Here is a 21,287-nt window from a genome sequence, read left to right as displayed (position 1 = left end):
GTGGAAGTTTAAGACTGGAAGACTGGGGCCACTGCACCCTTACTATAGAAAAATTTATTTCAAAATCTTCCCCTTAAGCCTACTATACTCAATGTTTCTGAATGAAGATATCATGTAACACCATAAAAATTAAAAAGCTTAATAAAATCTTAATACATTGCTTTCTGATGGCACACAGCAAATTCAAAAGTGTTAAATGTTTTGGTGTTAATAGTCTTGCAAAAGTAGAGTTAATTTTACTCTAAGCAGAGTCACATTCTTTTAATGTAACTCTGAGGTGTAAAATGATAGTAGTTAAAATCGAGTGTTAAAAATGAGTGTTTCTCTGTCAAATCTGGAGGTGTTACAATGGAAACATTAACTCTTGACCTCTTAACTCTGAACTCCTAGAGGGGCTATGACACCAACAGAGTAAATTCACAGACTCCGCCCCCAGCACGGCTCCAATTGAAGCTGAAGTGAAGCCGTTTCAGAACAGTTTGCTCTACATATTTGAGTTGTTTGCCATGCTTGGTAAGTCGTTTTTTCAAAGATTGTTTCAATTATTATTATGAGCTTTTACTTCTGTGGCTCTTTGGAGTTGAGACAAAGCTGTGTGAAAGGCATTAGCCATGTTGCTCGGTGATAGCATAATATTCTGTTTTAGCTAGCTGAAAGGTATTGTTTACGGGCAAATATCACAGCCTTGAAAAAAGCTTGCATGTGAATTTTCAGTCAAACTTTTGGTCAAATACACCTAAAACAATGTCTAGAATGTGAAATGTTGGTATAATGGTGCTACTTGAAGCCTGAAAACGATCGCCCATAAAAATAAAAAAAAACGAGCAAACAGCAGTAGCAGGCGTCCTGACTGGATTCTACGTTAGCATAGATCCCTCCAACTCTGCCATTGCCAGTCCCAAGCCCGGATGAGAAAGGAGGAGGGTTGGGCGTGGGGCTAGCAACCCCACCCTGTAAAAACTCCAATTGCTACGGAAACAGCAAGTGAATCTCAATATCGACTGAATCAGGGCGAAGATGATGATCGGCAACCCTTAATGACGACAGTGGAGAAAAGCCCTCGGGTCATCCACTGCCCGATGCGTCGACCAATTTTCGACCCAAAAGAAACTACTCGTTATGGAATATGGAATGTACGGACTCTGTACCAAACAGGTAAATTGGCCCAGCTTCTATATGAATTTGACTCGTACCGTATGGACATCTTGGGCATCTCAGAAATGCGATGGGCAGGAAGTGGGAAGATGGTTAGTGATGGAAAGATGGTGCTCTACTCTGGCCATGCCCAAGACCATGCACGTGGCGTGGGCTTCATCCTCTCGCGACGTGCAACAACATCATTGCTGGCCTGGAAGCCCATTTCAGACCGCCTAACCTTAGCTCGTTTCCAAGCTAGGCATGTGAAAGTCACAATTCTTCAAGTATATGCTCCAACAGAAGAGGCTGACGATACTGACAAGGATGGGTTCTATGCGATGCTCCAGGATGCCATTGACAACTCCCCGCGTCATGATTTGCTGATCGTGGGCGGAGATTTCAACGCGCAAATAAGCAGTAACCGGGATGGCCTGGAATCGACTATCGGCCCGTTTGGAATCGCAGCAATGACAAATGAAAACGGTGGGCGGCTGATCTCGTTCTGTGCGGCAAACCGGCTGACCATCAAGAACACCTTCTTCGGCCACAAGCGGATACACAAGGCGACGTGGAAGGCCCCCGGTGGCAGATATACAAGCGAGATCGACTACATCTGCATATCATCCCGCTGGGCATCCACCATTAGCGATGTTAGAGTGTGGCGTGGAGCCGACATTGACTCGGATCACTACCTGCTAATTGCCAAATGTAAACTTCACCTGAAGCGCCTCCAACCACGATTGCAGCGGCCAAGTCCTTTTAACATTCAACGCCTAAAAGATGCAAATACGGCAGCGGAATTTCAACTCGAATTGAGAAACCACTTCCAGCTCCTTGCTGCGGAAGGAAATAACAACAAAAATCCAGATACACTCTGGGATGAGCTAAAAGAGGCTGTGGTCGGTGCAGCAGAATCGAAGATTGGTCGCCGACGGGGCGGCTTTAAGGAGCGCTGGATCTCCGACCGTTCATGGGAACTTATAGATCAACGTCGCTTGGCAAAGTCAGTTCGGGACCAGGTGGCCTTTGACCCACATGCTTCTGCAGACCAGCGTGAGAGGGCCATGGCCACCTACCAAGACCTTGCCCGACAGGTCAAACGCAGCTGCTGGCGTGACAAGCGTGAATGGATCGAAGCTAAAGGCATCGAAGCCCAAGAAACAGCCGATCGGAACGATACCCGAACCTTATATCGCATTGTACGAGATCTAACTGGGGCTCGTGGTGGCCGCGGTGTTCCAATCCGAGACAAAAATGGACGTGTCCTCTTTACTGCAGCTGAACAAGAACAACGATGGGTCGAACACTTCCGCGATACTCTGAACCAACCTGAGCCACCCCAACGGTTCGAGGCCGAAGACCTGGCACCTTCCATGGATCTTCTTCCTGTCGATATCGGACAAATCAGCATCACTGAAGTCAAGACAGCGATCCGACTCCTCAAGAGTGGAAAGGCCGCAGGCCTGGACAAAATCCTCGCCGAAATGCTGAAGCATGGTGGACCCCATCTTGAAGCCGCCCTCACAAGACTCCTAAACGCCTGCTGGTCAACATCACATGTACCCGATGATTGGACAAAAGGCACCATTATCAAACTTCCAAAAAAAGGTGATTTGGGAGACTGTAACAACTGGCGGGGCATCACGTTGCTGTCGGTACCCGGGAAAGTGTTTTGCCTCGCTCTTTTGAATCGGCTACGACACGCTGTGAACGAACGATTGCGAGAAGAGCAGGCTGGGTTTCGGAGTGGCCGGTCATGCGTCGAGCAAATCTTCACCCTCCGCATGATCATTGAACAAACATTGGAACACCAAAAGAAGATTTCTATTAATTTCATTGACTTCGAGAAGGCTTTTGACAGCGTCCACCGGCCGACTCTATGGGCTATCCTACGCCACTATGGAGTCCCTCAGCAGTTTGTAGATGCCTTTCGTTGTCTCTACTCCAACTCCCGTTGCTGCGTCCGGACGGATGACGGCTGCACAGCCTTCTTCAAGATCAATACTGGCGTCCGACAAGGATGCGTGCTATCCCCTTTCCTCTTCCTGTTGGTAATTGACTTCATCATGCGACGATCAGTTGACCAAGCTTGCATCGGTGTGCCCTGGCACGAAGCGCGTAATCTCACTGACTTGGACTTCGCAGATGACATCGCCCTGCTGGGCTCAACTCAGGAAGACCTCCAAAAGTTGACCGCGGCCCTGCAGAGGGAGGCAACGAAAGTTGGATTAAGAATCAGCGGCAAAAAAACCAAGGTACTCCGAGTTGGCTATGCACGTGCCCGCATTCCTGTCATGATCAACCAACAACGTGCTGAAGAGGTGGAGAATTTTACATATCTTGGCAGCATCATCTCGAATGACGGGGTCTCTGATCGGGATGTCGACGCCAGAGTAGGGAAGGCAGTTGGTGTCCTGCGATGTCTCCAACCTATTTGGAACTCGACCTCCCTGAATGTAAGGGTCAAGATCAGACTACTGAACTCTATAGTCTTCCCTACTGCACTTTACGCTAGTGAAACCTGGCGCTCAACAAGTGCAATTATTCAACACCTGAACGTGCTTCAACAACGTGGCTTGCGGCGAATCCTGAGAATTTCCTACCGGGACCGAATAACAAATGAGGAGGTCCTACGAAGAGCAGGCACCCGCCCATTAGCCGATGTTGTTGCAGAAAGGCGCTTTCGCTTTGCGGGACATATTTTACGCCTACCCCCTCATCGCCCAGCTAAGATTGCCATGACATGGCGTCCACGCACTGGCAAGCGAAAGCAAGGCCGACCAAAGACCACATTGCGTCGAACATTTATGGACGATCTGAGAACTGTCGACATTGCCTGGGACGAAGCTGAAGCAGTCGCTGCTGACCGACATCGATGGAGATCACTAGCTGCCCGATGCGCCGCTCGACGTAGGAGGAACTAAGTGCTAAGTAAGTAAAGTAATAGATCCCTCCAGAGTTTTGTGCACACGGTTTAAGTAAAAATTAAAAAGGTTGAGGTTTTACATTTAGTTCAGTATTACCTGTTGCCTGTGTCTTTGTCTTTTGGGAAAATACTTTACACAAGTAATGGCTCAAAGAGGATTCCTTTTTTTTTTTTTTTTTTACTGTGCTGCAATTGTTTACTGGATTATTTGTGCCATTAATTAGTGTCAACTAATTTTTATTCAATCTCCGCACAGGATATGCTTGTGAAGATGGAATATGGGGGAGAGCAGAAGTGCATTGAAGTTCCACAAAGGGATGAATGAAGGACATGCATATTGTATTGAAGAAATAAGTGATGAGAATGCTGTTATTTGCATTTACCATGTCAGACCTTTTGATAAACAAAATTCTAATGAAAGTGAGAACATGTACACTGTTACATCTTTCAGAAAATGTTTTGAAATTGTGGTGCACAGTTCAGAATAAATGTTTTTCAAAAACCATTGCGTCTTTTTAGTAAATGTTTATTTCCAAAAGAAATTTCTAGAAGTACAGAACAGTAAAATTCCCGCTTTTTAGAATGAATTAGAAGATAACTCTTACGTAGTTAAACTAAAATACTCTTTGAGAGTTAATATATAAATTCTTAACACCAAGTGTTAAATTATCAACTCCAGACAGATTTGGTGTTTAACACTAAATCAGAGTTAACGTACCAACTCTCCAAAAAGAGTTAAATTAACACTCTCTGGTGTGGACCCATATAGACACTTTAATAGTGTTGAAATCAAATCCGACAGTGTTAATTTGGACATGATGGATTTGCTGTGCACATCATTTTATTTTCTCTATCTTACAGTCTTTGAAGACTTGTAAATATCCCCCATTACATTCCTGTTGTAATTAATTAAACATTGTAATTAAGGGGTGTAAACACCAAGACATGGTTTGATATGCAAACAAGGAAATCATATTTGCATTTATGTGCAATTGTTTTTTCCCTTTCACAGCCCAGCATGAAATACACGTGTGTGTCTGTGTGCGTGTGTGTGTTGTCTGTTTCAATTTTTTTAATCTTACTAATAACGCTAAAAAATATATTATGTAGGGAAAAATATTAATTTGTTAAAAATGTTATTACAGTAATCAGCAAGGCAGAGTTGGGGACAATTTCTCCAATGAATAATTTGCATAACTCAATTCCGTGTACACTATCAAAACCTAGTGTGTGTATAATCTCTTAGCAAAATTAGTAATATTTTCAAGTTTCTACAATAAAATTGTGTTTTACCTCCCTTGCCCTTTCTGCTATGCCACAGAGCTTTTCCACTGTGTTTCTTACTGTGCTCCTACTGATAATATTCAGTTAAAATTGAAACTCATTGCAACTAAGCTAATGAATAATTTTTTTCCACTCACTCTGCCAACATTATTTAATGTTACTCTTGAAAAATTATTGTCATTGAGTAGTAATCCAGTTGGTAATCCAGTTTCCCAAGGTCCTCTGTCAAAACAAGAACTTTTCAATTTTCTTACTAAATACATTGTACCTGTAGGGCAGCAAAATTTTGTTGGAAGTGTACTATTTTTCTCCTTGCTGTATAAATGGTTCAAAACAGCACAACCTTTAGAGCTGTTGTCATAACCTTCTAAAAAATGAAAGCAACCAAAGGAAGGCAAGCAATATCCAAATATGATTGAACTACGCCAACTGAATGCTCTGAACTACATGCAATTTAGTAAAGAATAATTCAATTCAAACATCTGCATGATAGACCTTATGTTTGTATTATTAGTCAGTTTTGTCATCTATGCATAGCCTATCTAACAAACAAACCAATTAACAGTACATTCTTAGCCATTCCTATGGAAAAGCAGATGGATGAGTAGTAAAGTAAAGGTACACTAGCGCCAAAAGTATTCAGTTACCCATCCAAATCACTGAATTGAATTGTTCCAGTCACTTCCATGGCCACTGGTGTATAAAATGAAGCACCTAGGCATGCAGACTGCTTCTACAAAGATTTCTTTTTTTTAATGGGTCCCTATCAGGAGCTCAGGGAATTCTGGTGTGCACTGTGGGACTGTGCATCAAGTCCAGTCATGGAGTATTAAATATTCCACAGTTAACTGTTAGTGCCACTATAACAAAGCAGAAGTAATCGGGAATGACAGGAACTCATCCACAAAGTGATAGGTCACAAGTGGATGCTGATGCACATAAGAGGTCGCTAACTATCTGCAAAGCCAGTCGCTACATCGCCAAACTTCTCGTGGCCTTCAGATTTAGCAGTGCATATAGAGCTTCATGGAATGGGTTTTCATGGAGAAGCAGCTGCAGACAAGCCTCACATCTCCAAGCACAATGCAAAGCACTGGATGAAGTGGTGTAACGCATGCCACCACTGGATTTTAGAGCAGTGGAGATGTGTTCTTTGGAGTGACAAATTCAAATTCAAATTCAAATTTTATTTGTCACGTACACAGTCATACACAGTACGATATGTAGTGAAATGCTTGGACAACTGCTCGTGACCTAAAGAAAACAAAAAAGGAAAGGCTATGAATAAGATAGGAAATAAATATGAAAAATTAAAAAGGGTAAATTTAACTAGGAAGGAATAAAATATAAATTAAGGTTAAAAATGAAATAACTGTACAACACAAATTAGAATGAAGGGTAAATTTAACTGGGAGAATAAGATAAAATATATAAATTAAAGTTGAAAATAAAATAACTGTACAACAAAATACACAATATAGAACTATATAAGAATGTATGAAGAAATCTAAATATAAATAAATATATACACAATAACAGCAGCTGTACAAGTATTAACTGGAAATGAAGAATATAGTGACCAGTGTTGTGCAAAAACAAAGTCCAGAAAGTCCAGTGTGTGTGTAAGAACCATATGTGTGGGTCAGTACTGTGTGGTGGTGTGATTGAGAGACCGTATCGCCTGCGGGAAGAAGCTCCTCCTCAGTCTCTCACGCTTCACTGGTTTAGCTATATTTGACATAAATGTTGGAACCTTGTCAATGCACTACACAGCAGGTGTGACTACTTTGTTGCTTCCTGCTAATCACCTAAACCTGAATAACGTTTAACAAATATTAATTTGGTACAACACGAGACCTACTACACATTTTCTATAGGAGCCTCCAGAAACTTAAAACTAATTTTACTTACACACTATACCCAGTAAGTAATGCACCATTAAATACCCAATTTTTGCTTAAAATTCCCATCTGCTAGTTCTTCATCATTTTAACTGTTTTTCTTTTTTATCCTTTCATCCTTGCTCAGTTTCTCTTCCTATTTGCTATAATGGACTGAAAGCACCAAAGCTGATAACCCGGTGGCAGTTGTGAGGATTAAACTCCTACTGGTGAGCTGTATGTGCCTGTGCAAATTTGTGGATGTGCAATCTATAAAAGCGTGTGTGTGTGTGTGTGTGTCTGTCTGTCTGTGTGTATACACGTAGTATAAGCCACGAGGGGATTAGGCTGTTATTGATCCAAGACGGACACTGTATTTACTGGGATAACTTGCAAGGCCTCATAATCATAACTGTCTTAGACAGTGGTCTAACTTAATGAAAGCACTTTCAAAAGTTCAAGTGGTTAACACAAAACTGTAAGGCAGTCATATTTGAACACAGAGACACATACAGAAATCTATATTAGTATAACTGAGGGGTAGTTTTCAAGTAAACATTTCAGTACTGAAGAACTGTTACACAATGTGTAGTCTTGGTTGAGAAATAGGTCCAAAAGGAAAGTTGTGCCATTGAGTCAAGTTTACTGTCAGCTGTGTAAATTGTAACGGACTGGGTTACAAGTTAGTTAACTGTTGTGTTATCAGTGTTTTGTGTTCAGAATTGCCACTCACTTATGGCATAGTTGGACCACACCGGCAGCATGGTGATTTACTTAGTGTCCTTGAATGTGTAGTATTCTAGAGGCCGGTTGGCCTGTCAATCAGATCAGCTACCAATGACAGACAGTCTGGAGAAGATCATGTGTGTGGTTGGCTGAGAGTGTTCGGGGGATGGGTGTTAGAGAATGTTGTTGTGGGTGTGTGCGGGAAAAAGGAGCGAGAGTCGGGGTTTGTGTTGATTCTGGAGAGCGCGTTATTTCCCTGTTGTTTTGGCATTGGCTATGGTCCACAGTAGCCTGTGTTACTATTCTTAATAAACACCGGTAGCCGGAACACCGATCGTCTCTGTCTTCTGTTGGAGGGATGCTACAATATATATATATATTAGTGCTGTCAAAATTAACACGTTAATTGTTGAGATCAATGCGAAATGTTTAACGCGTTAAAAAAATTTAACACAGTTTTTTTTTTTTTTAATTTCCTGTAATCTAAGACCTTTAAACTCATGAGCACCTCTGGAGGAGGGGGCAACAGTGTGCTATGCTGGCGTTTGTCCTGACAGAAATGATTAGAAGAAGAAGAAGTGACACCATGCTGCTATCTAGCTAACACTAGCTAACACACACAAGCATGGATGAGGGCGTACTTAAAGTTTCTCTTTAAGAAGTTGCCTGATGGCTTGTTGGACAAAACATGAGTAAGGTGCACAATTTGCAAAGCTGAATTCAGGTACCACAGAAGCAGTTCATCACTGGCGTTTCACCTGAGAGCAAACACTGAATCCGCCTCTACGGGACCTTGCCAGTCTGCGCTTCAGGAGAATGGTGCTTGTGGATGAATAACAAAAAATGTGAGAGAAAAATTAACCAATTCCTTGGTTGTTTGGATAGGTAAAAACTGCCGATCAGTTAGCATAGTAGAAGATGATGGACTGAGAGAAGTCATTCGCACTGCATCAGGAGATGTGTGTTACAATCTGCCCTCGAGAGGAACCATTGTGCCGAGACTGTCGAGACCATTGTGTCGGGCTTAGCAGTCCGGCAAGCTTTTGCAAGTAAGGAACGTTGCTCTCACCGGAGACCACTGGACTTCGGTGAACAACGATAATTACTTGGGGGTCACGGCGCATTTTATTGATAACAACTGGACTGTGCAATCGTTTGCACTAACAGTGAGTAAAACTGAAGAGAGACACTATTGCTGAGGCGTGTGCTGACCATTTTCTGAGTTTTGTAAACGAATGGAAAATCAAGGACAAGGTAGCCACGCTTGGCACCGACAGTGCTTGTAACATGGTTGCAGCCGCCAGACTACTTCCATTTGAACACATGCCCTGCATGGCCCACATTCTGCAAAGAACGGTCACAGTTTCTCTTAATGACAGCACATTTGAAAGGGCTCTGGCCAAATGTCGCAAGATTGTTGGACATTTTAAGCATAGTCCAGCTGCACATGGACATCAAACAGAACCGCTTGTTCAGGATGTTCCAACAAGATGGAACTCCACCCTAGAGATGATCAAGCGGATCCAGAGAAACAAATCTGGGCTGACCACCATTCTGACTCAGCAAAACAGCAAGGTGACCATGTTGACTGACCAGGAGCTTGACAGACTGCAAAAGCTGGAGGAACTACTTGAACCTTGCAGGTAATCATTTTGTTTCTCATGATTGTGTGTCTATCTTTGTGTTCTAGCTTTGTTTTCAAGTATGTTCTCCACCTCATCCTCTCTGTGTACAGGGTGGGCTCTTTATATGGATACACCATAATAAAATGGGAATGGTTGGTTATATTAAAGTCCTGTTTGTGGCACATTAGTATATGTGAGGGGGCAAACTCCTCAAGATGGGTGGTGACCATGGTGGCCATTTAGAAGTCGGCCATCTTGGATACAACTTTTGTTTTTTCAATAGGAAGAGGGCAATGTGACACATCAAACTTATTAGTAATGTCACAAGAAAAACAATGGTGTGCTTGGTTTCAACGTAACTTTATTCTTTCATGAGTTATTTACAAGTTTCTCTTTGTTCACAGCCATTGACATGTCGAAGAGGTTAACATGTGAGGAGTGGATCGAAATTGTGTTGATATCTGGTGAACGCAGTAACCGGGTCATTGCAGCATATTTCAATACAAGACACCCAACGAGACCACCCATCTCCCATGCTACAGTCAGCAAACTGCTTGCTAAGTTTCGTGAAACTGGTTCAGTGTTGGATTCGGCAATATGTGGACGCAAGAAAATTGTCACTAATGAAGAAACATCAGTGGGTGTCCTAGCTTCATTTAGCAAGAGCCCACAGCGTAGCACTCGCCGCATGTCACTGGAGAGTGGCATTAGTCGAACATCCCTTCGGCGGATATTAGCTACCCACAAATGGCACCCTTACAAACTCCAGCTAATGCAGCATCTCAACGAGGATGACCCAGATCGGCGCACAGAATTTGCGGAATGGGCAAAACAAAAATTGGAACAGGACCCTCAGTTCACGCAGAAGATTTTGTTCAGTGATGAGGCAAACTTTTATGTGAATGGTGAAGTTAACAAACAAAACCACCGCCATTGGTCTGACACTAACCCACATTGGATGGATCCCTCCAAGACTGTTGGAATGACAAAAGTGATGGTTTGGTGTGGTATATGGGGTACAACGATAGTGGGTCCATTCTTCATCAATGGAAACCTCAAGGCCACTGGATATTTGAAATTGCTACATGATGATGTGTTTCCCTCTTTGTGCAGTGAAGCTGGCACGTTCCCTGAGTTTTTCCAGCAAGATGGTGCACCACCACATTATGGGTGCCAGGTCCGAGCATTCCTAGATGATGTGCCACAAACAGGACTTTAATATCACCAACCATTCCCATGTTATTACGGTGTATCCATATAAATGGCCCACCCTGTATTTTCATATGTGGTATTTATGTTTGTCTCTGTGTGATTAATAGAAAAATATAGACTTGATCTTTCTATTGCAGATATGTGACCGAACTGCTGGGGCGAGAGCGGTATGTCTCCTGTTTCATGGTGTTGCCAGCCTTGTGTCATTTGTTCAGGATTATGGAGCCCTCAGATGATGACCCAGTCTACGTTTTGAGGTTTAAGAAGGTTTTTTACCACATGGCCTAGCTCAGCGGAGGGACAGCAGCAATCTCACATGGCTGAAGATCGCTACTGCCATTGATCCCAGGTTTAAAGACTTTAAGTGCCTTTCCAAAGATGAAAGAAGAGAGGTGTGGGCTTCAGTACATGACCTTCTGATGGCAGAGATGCATGCACACCAACAATCTGCTCAGACAACAGAGGAACCATCACCAAAGAAGAGCAAGATGTCCATCTGCTTGCTGGGTTCTCCTCATTCAGATACAGAGGAAGATGCTATAGTCCGCTGTCTGAATCTGTTCAAAGCAGAGCCCAAGATTGACATAGGAGAGTGTCCACTAAAGTGGTGGTTAAAGAGAGAAGGAGCACATGCCAGGCTGGCACCTATTGCACGCAAGTAAATGGTCTGTATTTGTATAGTGCTTTACTAGTCCCTAGTACCTGTCAACCCCTGCAACCACAGTGCCTTGTGAGAGATTATTCTCACTCTCAGGTCACATCATTCAAAATAAGTGTGCTTCTTTCTCATCAGACAATGTAAACAGAATAGTCTGCCTCAGTCACTGGCTGAGTGCAAAGAAGGACTAAGCCAGATTGCTCCTTTGAAGTGAAAAATGTTCAACATTCTGGGTTTTCAGCTGTCTTTTTTGTTTTAAATACTGAGTTTTGTGCACCCTTTATTGTTATGGTATTCACTTTAATCTCTAGGCCTGGGTTCGGTCACTGTTGATGGCCTTAAAGGTTTTTTTGTAAGTTTTCACTGTGTTAAAGATTGATGAAAACTATTAAAATTCTGTATGAATTTCAGCATACATTCTTAGTGTTTTTTCTGCATTTACTTCATTGTATTGCATAAATGTCTGTTACAATCTTAAAATATAAAGTTGAAAAAATGTAATTGGAGCCAGGCTATTGATCAAGTAATTGGGATTAATCGCGATTAATAAAAGAAAATTGTGAGATTAATTAGTTAATTTTTTAATCTATTGACAGCACTATTATATATATATATATATATATATATATATATATATATATATATATATATATACACATATACAGTGGGGCAAAAAAGTATTTAGTCAGCCACCGATTGTGCAAGTTCCCCCACTTAAAATGATGACAGAGGTCAGTAATTTGCACCAGAGGTACACTTCAACTGTGAGAGACAGAATGTGAAAAAGAAATCCATGAATCCACATGGTAGGATTTGTAAAGAATTTATACCTAAATTAGGGTGGAAAATAAGTATTTGGTCACCTCAAACAAGGAAAATCTCTGGCTCTCACAGACCTGTAACGTCTTCTGTAAGAAGCTTTTCTGTCCCCCACTCGTTACCTGTATGAATGGCACCTGTTTGAACTCATCATCTGTATAAAAGACACCTGTCCACAGCCTCAAACAGTCAGACTCCAAACTCCGCCATGGCCAAGACCAAAGAGCTTTCGAAGGACACCAGGAAAAGTATTGTAGACCTGCACCAGACTGGGAAGAGTGAATCTACAATAGGCAAGCAGCTTGGTGTGAAAAAATCAACTGTGGGAGCAATCATCAGAAAATGGAAGACATACAAGACCACTGATAATCTCCCTTGATCTGGGGCTCCACGCAAGATCTCATCCCGTGGGGTCAAAATGATCATGAGAACGGTGAGCAAAGATCCCAGAACCACACGGGGGGACCTGGTGAATGACCTGCAGAGAGCTGGGACCAAAGTAACAAAGGTCACCATCAGTAACACACTACAACGGCAGGGAATCAAATCCCGCAGTGCCAGACGTGTTCCGCTGCTGAAGCCAGTGCATGTCCAGGCCCGTCTGAAGTTTGCCAGAGAGCACATGGATGATACAGCAGAGGATTGGGAGAATGTCATGTGGTCAGATGAAACCAAAGTAGAACTTTTTGGTATAAACTCAACTCGTCGTGTTTGGAGGAAGAAGAATACTGAGTTGCATCCCAAGAACACCATACCTACTGTGAAGGTATGGGGGTGGAAACATCATGCTATGGGGCTGTTTTTCTGCCAAGGGGACAGGACGACTGATCCGTGTTAAGGACAGAATGAATGGGGCCATGTATCGTGAGATTTTGAGCCAAAACCTCCTTCCATCAGTGAGAACTTTGAAGATGAAACGAGGCTGGGTCTTCCAACATGACAATGGTCCAAAACACACCGGCCGGGCAACAAAGGAGTGGCTCCGTAAGAAGCATTTGAAAGTCCTGGAGTGGCCTAGCCAGTCTCCAGACCTCAACCCCATAGAAAATCTGTGGCGGGAGTTAAAAGTCCGTGTTGCTCGGCGACAGCCCCAAAACATCACTGCTCTCGAGAAGATCTGCATGGAGGAATGGGCCAAAATACCAGCTACTGTGTGTGCAAACCTGGTAAAGACCTATATTAAACGTTTGACCTCTGTTATTGCCAACAAAGGTTATGTTACAAAGTATTGAGTTGTATTTTTGTTATTGACCAAATACTTATTTTCCACCCTAATTTACGAATAAATTCTTTACAAATCCTACCATGTGGATTCATGGATTTTTTTTCCACATTCTGTCTCTCACAGTTGAAGTGTACCTCTGGTGCAAATTACTGACCTCTGTCATCATTTTAAGTGGGGGAACTTGCACAATCGGTGGCTGACTAAATACTTTTTTGCCCCACTGTGTATATATATATATATATATATATATATATATATATATATATATATATATATATATATATATATATATTATGGAATGCCCTTTAGGAAAATATTATATATATATATATTCCAACCAAAGTCTGAATATATAGTATGAAACTTGAATATATAGAATGAAACTTGAATATATAGAATGATCTTCTGAATATATAGAATGAAACTTGAATATATAGAATGAAACTTGAATATATAGAATGATCTTTTGAATATATAGAATGGTCTTTTGAATATATAGAATGAAACTTGAATATATAGAATGATCTTTTGAATATATAGAATGGTCTTTTGAATATATAGAATGAAACTTGAATATATAGAATGATCTTTTGAATATATAGAATGAAACTTGAATATATAGAATGATCTTCTGAATATATAGAATGAAACTTGAATATATAGAATGAAACTTGAATATATAGAATGATCTTCTGAATATATAGAATGAAACTTGAATATATAGAATGAAACTTGAATATATAGAATGATCATTTGAATATATACAATGATCTTTTGAATATATAGAATGAAACTTGAATATATAGAATGAAACTTGAACATATAGAATGATCTTCTGAATATATAGAATGAAACTTGAATATATAGAATGATCTTTTGAATATATAGAATGAAGCTTGAATATATAGAATGTATGAACCTCTTTTTTAGAGATGATGTGTTTCTGAATTCTCTGCCTTTACAAAATGGCATCAGCTGAACTATTTCAGTACTTTTTAGAGCTTGACAACTGTTTTGCGACAGCTGTTCAAATTGCAAATTTCCATAGTCCACTAGTTGTATCCTGTGGTTGTACAGTGTTCCAACATTTACTGACAACATTTGAGATATGACCATCCAACTAAACCCAAAGTCTCGCATGTCAGTCAGCTGAGTAGCTGGTATGTTGTACCTAAAAGAGTTAGAAACAAAAGAAGAAATATGTTAACTTCTTTCTTATTTCTTGCATTCATTATCTTGTTTGCCATCTCTTCACTCTTTCAAGTGCCATACACATTATGAATGAATTTCTTTCCATTTTTATCACTTACCTTGACCTTCCTCTTTGAGATGTAGAATGATATAATGAGCCCATAACATGTGCTTCAGCTTCTGCTCGAAGTGTTAGCTCAGTTGACATCTCCATCAGTGATTGATAAATTCCCTCAAGAAGTGTGCATAATCTTCTCCCAGAAACATTTTGTTGAACATTATTCACGAGCACTAGAAATGTTGCAATAATGAAAACGTGTTCTTCAAGGTGACGTAGTATAAATTCAAATTATTTCTACCATTTGCAATTTGAACAGCTGTCGCAAAACAGTTGTCAAGCTCTAAAAAGTATTGAAATAGTTCAGCTGATGCCATTTTGTAAAGGCAGAGAATTCAGAAACACATCATCTCTAAAAATGAGGTTCATACATTCTATATATTCAAGTTTCATTCTATATATTCAAGTTTCATTCTATATTTTCAAAAGATCATTCTATATATTCAAGTTTCATTCTATATATTCAAAAGATCATTCTATATATTCAAGTTTCATTCTATATATTCAAGTTTCATTCTATATTTTCAAAAGATCATTCTATATATTCAAGTTTCATTCTATATATTCAAAAGATCATTCTATATATTCAAGTTTCATTCTATATATTCAAAAGATCATTCTATATATTCAAGTTTCATTCTATATATTCAAAAGATCATTCTATATATTCAAAAGATCATTCTATATATTCAAGTTTCATTCTATATATTCAAAAGATCATTCTATATATTCAAGTTTCATTCTATATATTCAAAAGATCATTCTATATATTCAAAAGATCATTCTATATATTCAAAAGATCATTCTATATATTCAAGTTTCATTCTATATATTCAAAAGATCATTCTATATATTCAAGCTTCATTCTATATATTCAAAAGATCATTCTATATATTCAGACTTTGGTTGGAATATATATATAATATTTTCCTAAAGGGCATTCCATAATATATATATATATATATGTGTGTGTGTGTGTGTGTGTGTGTGTATATTGTTCCTTTATTTATTTATTACACATTTCTCATGTTCTTCTTGAAGATGAGAAGTGCTTATATACATTTTGTTTTCCATGTTCTTCCTAAACATATATTAAGAAAATTATAGTTGTGTAAGAATCAAATAAGGGTCACATGACAGATCCAGGGGCGGATCTAGGGAAATTTTCTTAGGGTGGCATGAGGGTGGCAAAAATGGGGTTGCAAAATCAATGCCTTTTTTTTTTCAAATACAAATGCAGAATGTATGCTGTATGCACAAAATGTATGCTAGATGTCACACACACACATCAGTATGTGTAAAAATAAAAGCATGAGATGCAAACTGTAAACCAAATGTGAGAATGTGAAAGGTGTCTTTGCAAGCTCTTGTTTGGCTTTGTCAGCTGGTAACGGTTAACTACAAAATCTAAAATGAAATACTGTTTTATACGCATACAAAATGTACATTTTCTTTTGTGACGTTCATGAAAAAGTACTTATTTCTGTTGTTAAACCTTTATAGTTAGTATTTTACTTGTCATCATTGTCATATCCAATTTGCAGTTCTCCTTAGTCTTGATGATGTTCTATGATAACAAAATTGGTCTTAGAACTGAAGAAACTTCTCAGATGAGAAGTGAAACGTTTTCAAGAAACTTGAAGAAGTCCGATTGCTTTTTTTTTCTTAGCTTCATAGATTATGTGGGGATTAGAGAAATATTTTGCTGCTATTGTTAATAATCATCATCATTACCATTGCATTAATAATTAATACTGATATTGCATTCAGATGTTTAAACATATTGGTACCCAATTAGCCTTTATTACAGGTGCAGTTACAACCACTTTAAACTGTTGAGTTAAATCAATAATCTTAAATGTGTATGTGCTGATTCTGTTGGGTTATAAAAGAAGGGCCTAACTGAGTACACTCTGTGCAAAGTAGATAGGAAACTGCAGGCTTTTGAGCGTGTTTGTGAAAGTGAAACTAACCAGAGAGCATTTAAGGTCGACACACACACATACACACACTTACACAGCAGTTAGACTCAGGGGTAGGTGAAGGTTCAAATAATGTTTTGTAAAAGCTTGAAACTACAAAATTGTGTCTGCATGAGGGACAGTTGTCATAAGATGTGCGTCTGATGATTCCAGAGATAAGTGAGAGTCAGAAGATGGACAGGAAGCACCTGCCGTGGAGACGGAGACAATGTTCTTTTCTAACTGTGACCTGTGACCTGGATTACTGAGAACCTACACAGACATATCCCACAATGTGTTTATCATCAGGCAGCTTTCCAGCTGCATCCCTTTATTTGCACACCACACATCGCTTTCCCATCAGTTCCCTGTGTCCTCAAATAGGGAAAGCATGGTTAGACGATGATCCTCAGCTGTCCTGGTCAGCCTCCCCTGACACCGCACCCTGAACCCACTGCTCAACCCCTCTACTGCAGCTAAACCACAAGTGTCCTTCTCACCTTACATGTTAATGAAAATAAATAAGTTGTAGAAATCCAAGTGACAATGTCTGTGAAATGGCTACATCAGGGGCACGGAGCATACTGGAATCAGAATTAGAAACAGAATCAGAAAGACTTTATTTATCCCCAAGGGGCAATTAAGATGCAACAGAGCAGCATGACGTTGAAAATAAGGACACGGCATAAACAGGCAATAAGAGTGAGATAATAAATACACACAGAATATACAGTATATACACAGTTTTAAAATTAAAGTGACTGTATAGATGAATAAATAACTGTAAGTGACTAAAGTGAATAAAGTGTCGGCAGTATAAAATGAGTGTAGAGTAGTTTATGTTTCTGGTCTGGGAAATGGTCTTATCGGCTGGAGTTAAAAAGCAGAGTGGCTTTGGGGACAAAGGTGGCTCTCCTCCTCTCAGTCCTACAGGAAATGCAGTGGAGGCGTCGCCCAGAGGGGAGCCATTGGAATGTGGGGTGAAGAATGTGAGAAGGGTCATTGATGATTTTGGCTGCCTGTCTAAGGGCCTGTTGGCTGAAAACCTGTGCCAGAGTTCTGACAGGCAGGCCAATGATTTTAGAGCACACTGATGCAGTGTGCTGCAGTCTGTTCCTGTTCTGAAGGCTGAGGGAGTGGAACCAGCAGGTGATGGAGAAGGTCATGATGCTTTCCAGGAAGGCATAGTAAAAAGTCATCATGATGGGTGTGCTGACGCCAAAGGAGTAGGGATGGGTACTGGTATCCAGTGTTGCCAACTCCTTAGTAAGGAAAATCGCTATTGGTTGTCCTAAAAGTCGCTAGAAGTCGCTAAATGACGTCATCGCCTAATTTGCATAATTGGTCATGCTAATCTAATTGTAACCTATGTTGTTGGAGAGAGAAATAACATCGTGGAAGAGACATAAAGTGAGTAAAAAACGTCCTAAATGCATTTAGAGTTTATTTAGAACTACAAATTAAATATATTTTAGCAATTATTGTTTTTTTTAATGTCACAATTCCAACCGTGCTCCTTTACCCGGGCTTGGACCGGCAAAAGTGACCCGAAATAGGCACTCTGGTGGAGTCACTTTGTGTGTGTGTGTTTATAAGTAGTTTTAAACCTTGTGATCCACAAAACAGCATAAGAGTAAAAGAAGAACTGACTGCGTTACAGCACCCGCTGCTTGTTGAGAGTAAAAGCGATACGCGCTTTCACGTCTTTTTTTAGCGACTTTCTTTAGAAAAAAAGTCGCTAAGGGGTCTGAAAACTCGCTAAATATAGCGACAAAGTCGCTAAGTTGGCAACACTGCTGGTATCCGGTGCCATTATGGCCTAGTAGTAGTCTAGTAACCAGACCGAAAAGCAGCGCGCACTTTGGTGCTTTATTTCGGTGCTTTATTTCAGTGCTTTTTTTCCCTGAAATGTCATACACTTTGGATTCTAGCCAATCATTTTACCTTTCCAAGGAAGCAGATGAAACACCTGGCGACGCATAGCGTATTTTTTTTTTTAAAGCCGAGAAATGCACCATATTTGATAGCTTGCTGCAAGACCTCACACTGAGCACATCTACTGCGGGTGTGGTGCCTGTTATCGGACCTGGAGTTAGCAACATCCCCCAAAAACCCCAAGGAGAGTCCTGGCCCTAGCCCTGCCAGTGTAGCAGAAATGATGACAGATGATGTCACCACCATCTCTTTGGCACCAAGGTGGCTGTTCCTCACACTCCTCTCTCACCTCACCTGACATATTTTAACACCTACAAATATAGATTGCATATGCAGTCTAGACATTGAGCTATTAACAGCTTTTGCACAATTACTACACTACATATCTTCTTTATGAGTGCTTATCACAATAAATGGCAAATTCCCCATAACATTGCAAAAATAATTAATAATTCATGATGACCTATGAAAATTCTGTTTTCACATACCATACCATACCACCTTTATTTATAAAGCACTTTAACATAAAACCAGAGTTCACAAAGTGCTGTACATGCTAAAAGCATAAGTAAAGAAAATTAAAATGAGATAAGATAAAATAAATAACTAAAAAACTAAAATAAATTGAAACATGTCAAAACAAATTGAGTCAACCCCTCTAATCAATGCCAAAGGCTTCAGCGAATAAATATGTTTTAAGAAGACTTTTAAATCAGAATCAGAATCAGAATACTTTATTGATCCCTGGGGGAAATTATTTTTTGTTACAGTGCTCCATTTTAAACCAACATTAAGACAAGACAGACAATACACTAACTAAGAATAGTACAATATATACATATATATACATACATACATACATAAGTCACTCATAAATAAATAGTTGGAAATTCAGAGAGAGAAGAGGCCTGCCTAACATGCAAGGGTAGATCATTCCACAACTTTGGAGCAACTACAGCAAAAGCACGATCACCTTTAGATTTATACTTAGTTTTTGGTACCTTAAGGAGCTGCTGATTGGCGGACCTAAGGGAACGGGGAGGTGTATATGGTTGTAGTAGCTCCAAGAGGTAGGGGGGGCGGGGGGGGCAGGCCATTAAGAGATTTAAAAGCAAATAAGAGAATTTTAAAAACAATCCTAAAATGTACAGGTAGCCAGTGGAGTGAAATTAAAATTGGGGTAATGTGCTCAAACTTTTTTGTTCCAGTTAAAAGACGTGCTGCAGCATTTTGCACAACCTGCAGGCGCCTAATGGACGCATCACTAACCCCAAAATAAAGTGCGTTACAATAATCCAGCCTAGAAGTAACAAAGGCATGGATTACTGTCTCAAAATGCTGTTTCGATAAGATAGGCTTTATTTTGGCTAATTCCCTCAAATGAAAAAAGCTAGATCTTACAACAGCTCTGACCTGGCTTTCAAGTTTAAGATTTGCCTCTATTTTAACTCCCAGATTAGTGATGACTGGTTTAACATACTGTGCCAGTGAACCAAGATCTATAATAGTGGCCTCAGAAGCGCCACCAAAAACCATCACTTCTGTTTTCTGTTCATTAAAATGTAAAAAGTTCAAAGCCATCCAGGCCCTTATATCATCAAGGCATCTGAGCAGCGGGTCTACTGAGAAGCCATTTATCTTTTTAAGTGGGAAATAAATCTGGGAGTCATCGGCGTAGCAGTGGAAAGAAATCCCATGTTTCCTGAAAATAGACCCAAGGGGTAGGAGATATAGAGAGAAAAGAAGCGGGCCTAAAACTGAACCCTGTGGGACCCCACATTGAGGAGAAGCAACAGAGGATACAAACTCCCCGAGTTTCACAGAGAAAGTTCGCTCTGCCAAATAGGATCTGAGCCACTGCAGTGCGGTACTCCGCATACCCACCAACTGCTCTAAACGGGAAATTAAAATATTATGATCCACTGTATCAAAAGCAGCAGTTAAATCTAACAGCACGATAATAACACAGTCACCTGAGTCATTTGCCAAAAACACATCATTAAAAACTCTTAAAAGGGCAGATTCGGTACTATGTAAAGCTTTAAAACCAGATTGGAAAACTTCTAAAATACCGTGTTCTTCTAGGAAGGACATTAATTGCTTGTAAACTACCTTTTCAAGAATCTTTGAGATAAAAGGCAGTTTGGAAATAGGTCTGTAATTCGCAATAATATCAGGATCAAGAGCAGGTTTCTTGAGTAGAGGCTGAATCACCATGTTTGAGATTGACAGGTACAACACCAGAGGACAAACTACTATTTACAATGGATTGTACATGACAACCTAGGGTGCAGAATGTTACTGAATATTGCAATAATTTTGGCAAGTTATGAGTGGATGAATCATACTGCTGTAGTCAATACATGACTCTGGCGTGGGTGTGGTCTCTGGCCGGCTGCAGAGGAGGGGTGACGCAGCGAGCTCCCGGGGCGGCGCAGGGGCGGGGTGAACAGGTGTGCTGGGAATTGAATGTGATTGTGACTCTTTATATGTTCACAGTGACAGTTGGAAGGGAGGAGAGCGGAAGTGACAGCAGAGCGGGAGTGTCTGTGTCCCATTGTAAAACCACAGTCAAACCAGTAAAACCGAA

General features: G+C 40.3%; 1 long non-coding RNA gene across 1 annotated transcript; it reads left to right on the top strand.

Annotated features, from left to right (window-relative positions):
- The first annotated feature begins 247 nt into the window (after positions 1 to 247).
- On the top strand, positions 248 to 4,568 carry LOC146653805 (uncharacterized). The gene is made up of 2 exons (XR_014907139.1): positions 248 to 513; positions 4,320 to 4,568. It is a non-coding gene; the product is annotated as an uncharacterized LOC146653805 (long non-coding RNA).
- The last annotated feature ends 16,719 nt before the right edge of the window (positions 4,569 to 21,287 follow it).

The sequence above is a fragment of the Rhamphochromis longiceps genome, linkage group LG14 (genome assembly GCF_057381845.1).
Source record: "Rhamphochromis longiceps isolate RC_006_pf linkage group LG14, R_longiceps_female_GT1.1, whole genome shotgun sequence".
Lineage (NCBI taxonomy): Eukaryota > Metazoa > Chordata > Actinopteri > Cichliformes > Cichlidae > Rhamphochromis > Rhamphochromis longiceps.
Note: the sequence above shows the minus strand (reverse complement) of the source record. Positions and strands in the feature narration are given on the sequence as shown.